Source organism: Eptatretus burgeri, chromosome 13 (genome assembly GCF_056783735.1).
Source record: "Eptatretus burgeri isolate ZD-2024b chromosome 13, Ebu_testis_v1, whole genome shotgun sequence".
Classification (NCBI taxonomy): Eukaryota; Metazoa; Chordata; class Myxini; order Myxiniformes; family Myxinidae; genus Eptatretus; species Eptatretus burgeri.
In genome coordinates, this window is record NC_140973.1 from 49,486,962 (window position 1) to 49,497,673 (window position 10,712).

Consider the following 10,712-nt stretch of genomic DNA (forward strand, 5'->3'; position numbering starts at 1 on the left):
ATTGTGCGACTCCGTTTGCCGGCAAAGTTCGTGCTCAAGCCGCTCCCACTGACCACAGTTAGTGGTGGGGTTATAATTATAAAAATAACCGACCTGGGCCATGGATCCTACATGACGACACATACCTAATACCCCCGGCTCCCGCTCGCCTTGAGACGCCATCTTATTTCTCGTAAAGGGTTAATTTAGCTCGCTCGTAATTTGGAGGGAATCGGGGGTCGCTTCTCTCACCCCTGGACTGATTCCCGTGAATTTAATTGGAGACAGGAGAGCCCGTTTTCCCGTTCTCGGATACCAGTGCCGCGAGGAGGGCGATGAGTTTGTATCGCACGACCTGACACCAATGTTGCGGATTCGCGCCCGCCGGCGTGCGAACGGCCACGTAACTCGAATCGCGGCACGTCACCCACCGGACGGACAATCCAGTCGTGACCCTCTCGGACTAACGCCGGGAACCAGTCACGGGTGGACCTTTCGGTCTCACCGCGATCGTGCCAATCGGCCCCCGCGTGGGATAGGGTTGCTCGCCAAATTCGACCTACCTAAGTACCCACACGGAGGGTAGACCGGGCGATCGCACCTCGCCGCAGGTCGACTTCGGACACGGGCCACTTAAGCGACCCGTTCCGTACTATCGGGATAACCGAGCGGTGTTATTCGTCGACCTCGACGGTTCGATTAATTATCGGGCGTCTTAACCCACGACCAACCCTTTACGTGAAGCAAGATGAGGATTCAATGAAAGAAATGACGAAGCGAAGCGGGAAAACAGTTCAATAATAAGCACATTTATTTCGCGATGAACGGAAAGCACACATATACAATTCCACCAAAAGCACATGGAAAAGAAGAAGACAAAAAGCAAATGCGACAATGCAGATCTATCCGACTACCGGGCACTCGGCAACACTTATACAATTTTACTTCACAGACGGCGCCGACAACACACATTCCCAAAACAAAAGAAAAGAGAACCACCCTCCAGGATGAGGGGGTAGGCGGACCTGGGGCCGAGACCGTGTCGGGCCTACCCGTCTGATGATAAGACGCGGAGCGGCGGTGGTGCCTCAACTCCGCGGGCCTCGTGGACAGTGGCTGGCAGGGGGTGGGAAGGGGGCCCCCTTTTGTCGCACTATCTCAGCGCGGGGGGAAACAGGAGGGGGTTGCTGATGCTCGGGGAAAGGAGGATTTCACAAAATCGCGGGTCCCGCGACGAGCGTCTCCACTACGACCTCGGTCGCGCCGCCGGCCTTTCTCTCCGCAGTTCCCCGAATCCGACGCGAGCACCCCCTCGTCCGCCTTCGCCGCCGCGCCTCTCCACAGCTCCGTCCTCTTCACTCCGACTCCGCGAACTCCCAACTGCCCCTGAACTGACGCTTCAACTCAACTCTTCCTCCGCTTCCAACTCAACTCTTACTCCTGCGAACTGAACTGACTCGACTGACGAACGCAGTCGTTTTTATAAGCCCCGTGGCTTCGCTCCTTCATCTTTGACCCTCTGCCTCCGACCTTTCACCTCTCTTGCTGGCTCCCCATTGGCCCGAGGAAAAGTGGGCGTGAATGCTTTTTGATCCATGAATTTGCATATAGCGACTGCCCTCCAACGCCCTGGAGGCGGGGCAAAATCGCCCCTCGCTCACCGATTGGACGGAACAAAAGTGGGCGTGAGTCGTTTTTGATCCGTTTTTCTGCGGAAAGTCCGCGATGCTTTTGAACACGCTGCTCGGTGCGCGCTCTACACGAGTCCAGCATCGGTGCCCACGAGTGGCGCGAGATGACGGTGATGCGATGGTGGCGAGTTGTGACGGTAAAGGTCGTGGCGGTTGTGGTGAAGCGGCGTTGTGGTTGGTGGTTGTTGTTGTGATGACTGTTGAGACGTGGTTGGTGGTGGTAATAATGGCGGTTGGTCCAAAATAAAGATAGTAAAAGAAAAACGGCTATCCTGAAGAGTCGCAGCCCTCATGAATGACATTTATTCCCTCTAGACAACGGGTTTGGGCCTAACTACACATATACTTACCGAGATATCTCACCTAAGGGACCTGAATGGTGGTTTGCGAATTTGGTCAACCACAACAATATATAAAAATGGGGTTCACAGGAGGAACCCGTCAGTGTTCCAGTCTCCATGGATTTTTTTTTCTTCGGCATGACAGTCATGTTGACACTTCGATTTCTAGTGCGGTTATAATATAATATAATATAATTAAAAGGCTGCCGCTCAACGATTTAAATCATAACCGCACTAGAAATCGAAGTGCCAACATCACCGTCATTCCGAAGAAGAAAAAAATAAAAAACCATGGAGTCTGGAACACTGACGGATTCTGCCTGTGAACCACATTTTTATAGACGCTGCCGATGGACAATTGGAATCATAGCCAAGCTAGACATCGAAGTGTGAACATCCTCGTCATGCCGAAGAAAAGTTTGAAGAATGTTGCAAATAAGTGTCCTGGCCGTGGCCGTGGACGCTGATGCAAGGACGATCCATTATACCGACGTCTTTCAGCCTATGAGTAACTTAAAAGTAACGTCTGTTGATGTGTGGCAACGATCGCGTAACGTGCCAACAACACGTTAATCATAGGTTAGAAATAAGTTTCGGGTACGCTAAACATTACCTCGGCGTGTCTCAACTTATGATTAACTTACAAGTAGCATGTGTTGACGTCTGTCAACGATCGCAGACCGTGCATACAACTTGTGGCCAGCGTAGCGGAACGTGTGAGTCATACGCCGGCATACGTCGTGAAATTTCAAGCATGAAAAAATTTGAGGACAACCAAAAAGTTCAACGTTTAAAGCCAACGTACAACGACGTATGGCAGTGTTTTTCAGCGTGCTCTCAATGTTATCAAAACTTACCCATAACGTATTCAACGTGTGCCAGCGTTTTAGAAAAAAAATTCAAAAATCGGCATACGTTGGCTAAAACGTCAAGGTGTGACCGGGCCTTTTGGTGATCACTTGAACCAAATCTTATTTAACAAAGAAAAGTATAAAAACCACTGCTGTGGTCATCACTGTCTTCCAATAGGACCAGCTGGATGGCAAAAACAGTGCTAGTAGTACCTCAAAAGTAATTGAAATCAAAAAATAACTATTGACCATGCCAAAAGAGTTGAAAAGAAAAGTTTTGAGTGAGTAAAAGAAGGGTTCAATTCTGGCTTTACTGGCAGAGGGACACAGTGAGCATCTCGTTGCTTCCATCCTTTAAATTTCAAAGACGGCGGTTCATAAGAACAAGGTCAAGCAGCAGACATTGGGGACAACGAAACTACAGACTGGCAGAGGGCGAAAACAACTTTCCACTGACCGGGATGACCGCCAACTCATTCGAATGCACTCAACAACCGTAGGATGACATCAAGTGACCTTCAAAAAGAATGGCAAACGGCAGCTGGGGTGAAGTGCACGGCGAGGACTGTTCGAAACAGGCTCCTAGGGGTAGGGCTGAAGTCGTGAAAAGCTAGAAAAAAGCCCTTCATCAATGAGAAGCAAAGAAGAGCCAGGCTGAGGTTTGCAAAAGACCATAAGGATTGGACCGTAGAGGACTGGAATAAGGTCATCTTCTCTGATGAGTCCAATTTTCAGCTTTGCCCAACACCTGGTCATCTACTGGTGAGACGGAAACCTGGAGAGGCCTACAAGCCACAGTGTCTCGCATACACTCTGAAATTTGTTGGAGGATTGGTGATGATCTGGGGGTGCTTCAGCAAGGCTGGAATCGGGCAGATTTGTCTTTGTGAAGGACTCATGAATCAAGCCACGTACGAGGTTGTCCTGGAAGAACACGTGCTTCCTTCTGCTCTGACAATGTTCCCCAACTCTGAGGATTGGTTTTTCCAGCAGGACAATGCTCCATGCCACACAGCCAGGTCAATCAAGGTGTGGATGGAGGACCATCAGATCAAGACCTTGTCATGGCCAGCCCAATCTCCAGACCTGAACCCCATTGAAAACCTCAGGAATGTGATCAAGAGGAAGATGGATGGTCACAAGCCATCAAATAAAGCTGAGTTGCTTGAATTTTTGTGCCAGGAGTGGCATAAAGTCACCCAACAGCAATGTGAAAGAATGGTGGAGAGCATGTCAAGACGCATGAAAGCTGTGATTGAAAATCAGGGTTATTCCACAAAATATTGATTTCTGGACTCTTCCGAAGTTAAAACATTAGTATTGTGTTGTTTAAAAATGAACTTGTTTTGTTTGTATTATTTGAGGTCTGAAAATACTGAATCTTTGTTGTTATTTTGACCAGTCATTTTCTGCAAATAAATGTTCTAAATGACAATATTTTTATTCGGAATTTGGGAGAAATGTTGTCAGTAGTTTATAGAATAAAATAAAACTGTTCATTTTACTCAAACACATACCTATAAATAGTAAAAACAGAAAAAACTGATAATTTTGCAGTGGTCTCTTCATTTTTTCCAGAGCTGTATAAATATATATATATATATATATATATATATATATATATATATATATATATATATATATATATATATATATATATATATATATATATATATATATATATATATATATATATATATATATATATATATATATATATATGTATATATATATATATATATATATATATATATATATATATATATATATATATATATATATATATATATATATATATATATATATATATATATATATATATATATATATATATATATATACACATATACAACTCTGGATACGTTATGTATATAAACATATATATATATATATATATATATATATATATATATATATATATATATATATATATATATATATATATATATATATACACACACACATATATTTATTTAAATATATTTTAAATAAATATATATTATATAAAGCTCTTTCTCACCACTGTTCTTACCACTGACTGACTCACTGACTGATATTAAAGATCAGTACCTTCCGGGTGACATAGAAAGCAGAAATTTTGCGTGTCGATGGATATCGAAGCCGGCACACCGGGAAAAATCACAGAATTATCAGACAACATCTGTAAATGGAAAAATAAGTGAATGAAAATATATAAATGAAAAAAATGCAGGTGAGCAACCCAAGACAATGGGGAAGCACAGTCGTTTTGTTTTCCAATGGACATCGAAGCCGGTACACTGGGAAAATCACAGAACCATTGCATGAACATCACACTGCCCTGCCCTGCCCTGCCTCCACTCCCTCCCTCTTTCTCCCCCCCACCCTTAATATCCCCATCAGCGAAGCAACGGGTTGTATTTGCAAGTATATAATAAGTGTGTGTGTGTGTGTGTGTGTGTGTGTGTGTGTGTGTGTGTGTGTGTGTGTGTGTGTGTGTGTGTGTGTGTGTGTGTGCCCTCCATAACTCCAAAACCATGAAACCTAGCAGCCCAAAACTTTACATGCATACTAAAGGAATTCCAAGGGAGTGCATGAATGAAAACTGGGTTTTGGGGTAAATTTAAACACCCCTTTTGAAGATAATTAACTCATCTCATCATGAAAAAACAAAAACAGGCTTCTCCTAAGTCAGCCCACTCTCCCTCATAAGGATCTTTATCCACTATTTGTCTGGCCTGCTCAAAAATGCCTTGCCTTGGAACCACAATGTACTCTCACAAACTAATTAAAGTTCATAATCAAAATTTGTTTTTGGATTTGAGGATCAGAGCATGTGGACTGTTGTCAATATCTGGAGTGAAATCTGAAAGTTTCAAGAAATTAACGATTCTTATAACTCAGCATATTTATGTATTTACTTTGAGCAAGCAAGGCTGTGATCACTCCTTCTAACTTTTGCTACTGCTCAGAAAATTATATTGAGTGAAGAAAAAATTAAGGAATGTGCCGAAAGTGTAACTTCATTGAGTGAAATGAAAATAATTACAACAAAGTGTTCATCATCGAATGTCTGATCTTTGCTGTATGCATCGCTAATCGCTAAACAATAAAGTGTTCATCATCGAATGTCTGATCTTTGCTGTATGCATCGCTAATCGCTGGTCAATTGCCAGCCATTCCTTATCAACTGCATTGGTGGCATGCTTTTTTGAGTGCTTAAGCCACTTGATGAGCATTCTATAAGCTGCTTGGTAATGAAACGCACCACTGTTTAACCAATCTCTTACTTTTCCATTTGCTTTATTTGTCTTTTTGCTTGAATATTTGTAATGATGTTGTTGCTCAACTTTGAGTGTTATTCCTCGATGTTTGTTTGTTTGCAAGCCACGGCAATAGTCGACAGTGGTACTTTTATTATTTTTTTTTAGCATCATAATGCTTTTTAGGGCCAGGTGTAACGGGCCATATTTGATAGATTTAAATCGAAAAGAAAGAATTTCACCTTTTTGTGTGATCTGCTTTCATTTAGGATGTTATTTCATTTCATGAGAAGCTTACCTTTTTCATTAGAAGCTAAAGACGCTGGGTACCTCTGCTCGTGTGTGTATGTGCATACATATGTAAATATATATATATATATATATATATATATATATATATATATATATATATATATATATATATATATATATATATATATATACATATACATACACACATACATATACACATTTTTTTTTTGGTATACCTTGTCGAGGCTCATATGAGAGCTAACACACAACGCACATCAAGGGGTGCATGAGACAGGAGGAGATGAAGTGGGAAGGACAAAATAGTGGGGAACAGGGACATTTGGAGATCTGTGGAAGGGAGAGGGATGGGACGGGGAACATGGGGAATAGAAGATAGACATTACAGGGACTTTCATGAAGGAAAGCAGGGAATTTGAAGGAGGTGGGCTTGGGTGGATTATCGGGGGTAGAAAAGATCGAGGATTTGGATAGGGGATGATAAGAGGTGGTGGTGAACAGCTGTTTTGAAGGCCTGGAGGGAAGAATGGGAATGAATAGAGTGAGGGAGTTTATTCCAAAGGCGAGAAAAAAGAGGAATGAAAGAGTGAAGGTGAGCAGTGATTCGTGATTTTGGTAGTTTTACCAGAAGGGGGTTGTTGGCGGACCTTGAGCGCCCTGCGGAAATGTGGTGGGGACAAATCGCAGAGAGAGCAAGGGGGGGCGAGGCTGGAGAGGAGATGGTAGAAGACAGAAAGACCACCGACCAACCTGCGGTGATTGAGTGAGAGGCCCAATGACTCAGCCTCATTGCGGGAGATGCCAATGATCCGAAATGCCTTGGTTTCTACAGCGTGAGGCCAAGAAAGGTGGGAGGCAGGAGCACCAGCCCAAAGGGGAGAGCAGTACTCCATCAGGCTGCAGACAAAAGCTTTGTAAGTGGTCAAGAGCTCAGCTGGGCCGAGGAAGGACCTTGCACGACGGAGGATTCCCAGTCGGCAACTGGCTTTGGAGGCGAGGTTTGAAATGTGGCTTTCCCAGGAAAGGTCATGGCAGATAGTGAGACCCAGAAGCTTGAAAGAAAGGACTTCTTCCAGAGGATTGTTGAGAAAGTGGATGGGGGGGAGTTCTAAATGGTCCTTTCGAAGAGACATAGTGAGAGTGCGAGATTTGTCCGGATTGAAAGACATGTTCCACGTGTTGGACCAGTTTGTGATTTTATCCAGATCAGCAGTGAGCGAAGAAGCTGCTGCTTGCCGGTCTGAGGGATGACCGATGGTACGGCAGAGGGTGGAGTCATCAGCAAAGAGATATAGAGGATTTTCCAGAGAGTCGGAGAGATCATTGATGAAAACGAGAAAAAGAACAGGGCCCAGAATGCTACCTTGAGGAACTCCAGCCTGGACAGGAAGGGGGGATGAAAGAACTCCATTTAGGGCCACACGTTGACTGCGACAGGAGAGGAAGTCTGCGAGCCATGAGTGGAGATGGCCTTGGATACCAGAGGAAGAGAGTTTGGTGAGCAGGGCAGGGTGCCAGTCTGTCAAAAGCACGTGATATATCCAGGGATACGGCTCGGATTTCCTGTCTGGCATTGAGGGCTTCCATCCATTCTTGGGAGAGCAGAAACAGCATATCCAGGGTAGAGTGACCTGGTCTGAAACCAAATTGATGATCAGAAATCAAGCCATTGGAGAAGAGGAAGGATTTGATGTCTGAAGCGATGATGGATTCCATAACCTTGCTGATGATTGGGAGAAGGCTGATTGATCTGTAGTTGCAGGGATCTGTTTTTGCACCTTTTTTGTGCAGGGCAGTAATGTTTCCTGATTTCCAAGCAGATGGCAGATGACCTTGAGCAAATGAGAGGGTGAATAGAACAGAGAGAGGGTGAGCAAGAGCAGAAGAGCAGGCTTTGAGGACACGTGGGCTGATGCCATCTGGACCGGTTGCAGAATCCGAGTCGAGGTTTGACAGTAAGCTCTCCACCTTGTCAGGAGAAAAGGACACAGAGTCCAGGGACAGTTGGGTGCGACTGGGTAAGGTGGGTAGAGAAAGTCATGGGTTTTGGACACAAGATTTAGCTGCAAACACCAAGTTTAGGCATTCAGCTTTTTCACGTGCGTTATCAGCAGTGCTGCCATTTGAGGTAAGGGAGGGGATGGAGGGGGAATATACACCAGAAACAGATTTGATTAGACGCCACCAGGATTTTGAGGAGGGAGAGAGGTTTGAGAGTTCAGACTTGAGATGAGAAAGATGTTGTTTTCTGGCTCTCCTGAGGGGAGATACACACTTGTTCTGAGCTTTATGGAAGGAACTGAGATTGCCGTCAGTTGGGTTTGCTTTCCATGAGGCAAAGGCAAGTTGTTTCAGGACAACTGCCTCACCACAAGCTTCAGTGAACCAAGGGTGGGAGGAAGGGGAGGACAACTGAAGACGAGAGGGGATAAATCTGTGCATGAGGGAGAGCAAGTTTCTTTGAAAGAATTCCCAGGATGAGTTGATGTTGGAGAAAGTAGAGATAGGAGACCAGTCTATAAGTTTGAGGGCTGCTTGGAGACCCTGCCAGTCGGCTTGAGTGAAATGAAATGTCAGACTCGACGGCAGTGAGGTGGTTCTCTGATAATAGCCAGAGAGATGTCCACTTTGACAAGGATATATATTTGTACAAATGTATATATATACTGTATATATGTGTATATATATATATATATATATATATATATATATATACATACTGTATATATATATATATATATATATATATATATATATATATATATATACAGTCTGTGTATATATACATATACTTTATATATATATATATATATATATATATATATATATATATATATATATATATATATATATATATATATATATATATATATATATACTGTATATATATATATATATATATATATATATATATATATTGTATATATATATATATATATATATATATATATATATATATATATATATATATATATATATATATACATATATACATAGATATATATATATATATATATATATATATATATATATACATATATATATATATACAAATAAATACATATATATATATTTACATATAAATATAAATATATATATATATATATATATACATACTGTATATATATATATATATATATACTGTATATATTATATACAGTCTGTGTATATATACATATACTTTATATATACATATATATATATATATATACTGTATATATTATATACAGTCTGTGTATATATACATATACTGTATATATATATATATATATATATATATATATATATATATATATATATATATATATATATATTGTTGTGGTTACCAAATTCGCAAACCACCATTCAGGTCCCTTAGGTGAGGTATCTCGGTAAGTACATGTGTAGTTAGGCCCGAACCCGTTGTCTAGTGGGAATACATGTCATTTATGCGTGCTGCGACTCTTCAGGATAGCCGTTTTTCTTTTACTATCTTTATTTTGGACCAACCGCCATGATTACCACCACAACCACAACATCAACCACCAACCACAACGCCGCTTCACCACAACCGCCACGACCTTCCCGTCACACCTCGCAACCGTAGCATCGCCACCGTTCTTGCCCCGCTGTGGGTACCGGTGTTGGATTCGTGCAGAGCGCGCGATGAACAGCGTGTACAAAATCACGGATTTTGTGCTTCAAAAACGGATCAAAAACGACACACGCCCACTTTTTGCCGTCCAATCGGTGAGCGAGGGGCGATTTGGCCCCGCCTCCAGAACGATCGATATATGCAAATTTGTGGATCAAAAAGCCTTCACGCCCACTTTTTCTTGGGCCAATGGGGAGCGAGGTGAAAGGTCAAAGGGAGGGGGTCAAAGGCGAAGCTACGGGGGGGATAAAAGGACCGTGTTCGTCAGTCAGAGCCGTGTGGAAGTCTGGAGCCCGAAGCCTGCAGTAGCTGAAGAGAGTCGAACGAGGAGAGCCCAAAGAAGAGTCCAGGGTGGAGAGTCCAGAGGCGGAGAGGCGGCAGCGGCGAAGGCAGACGAGGGGGTGCTCGCGACGGTGCCGGGAGCTGCACGCCCGAGGAAGGCCGGCAGCGCGACCTGGCCGAGGTGGAGACGCTCGTCGCACATAATAAAGATCCTCTATACCCCGAGCATCAGCAACCCCCTCCTGTTTCCACCCGCGCTGAGATAGTGCGACCAAGGGGGCCCCTTTCCCACCCCCCTGCCAGGCACTGTCGCGAGGCCCGCGGAGTGAGGCGCCATCGCCGCTCCGCGTCTCATCACCAGACGGGTAGGCCCGACCCGGTCTCGGCCTCAGGCCCGCCTCATCCTTGGGGGTATTCTTTTC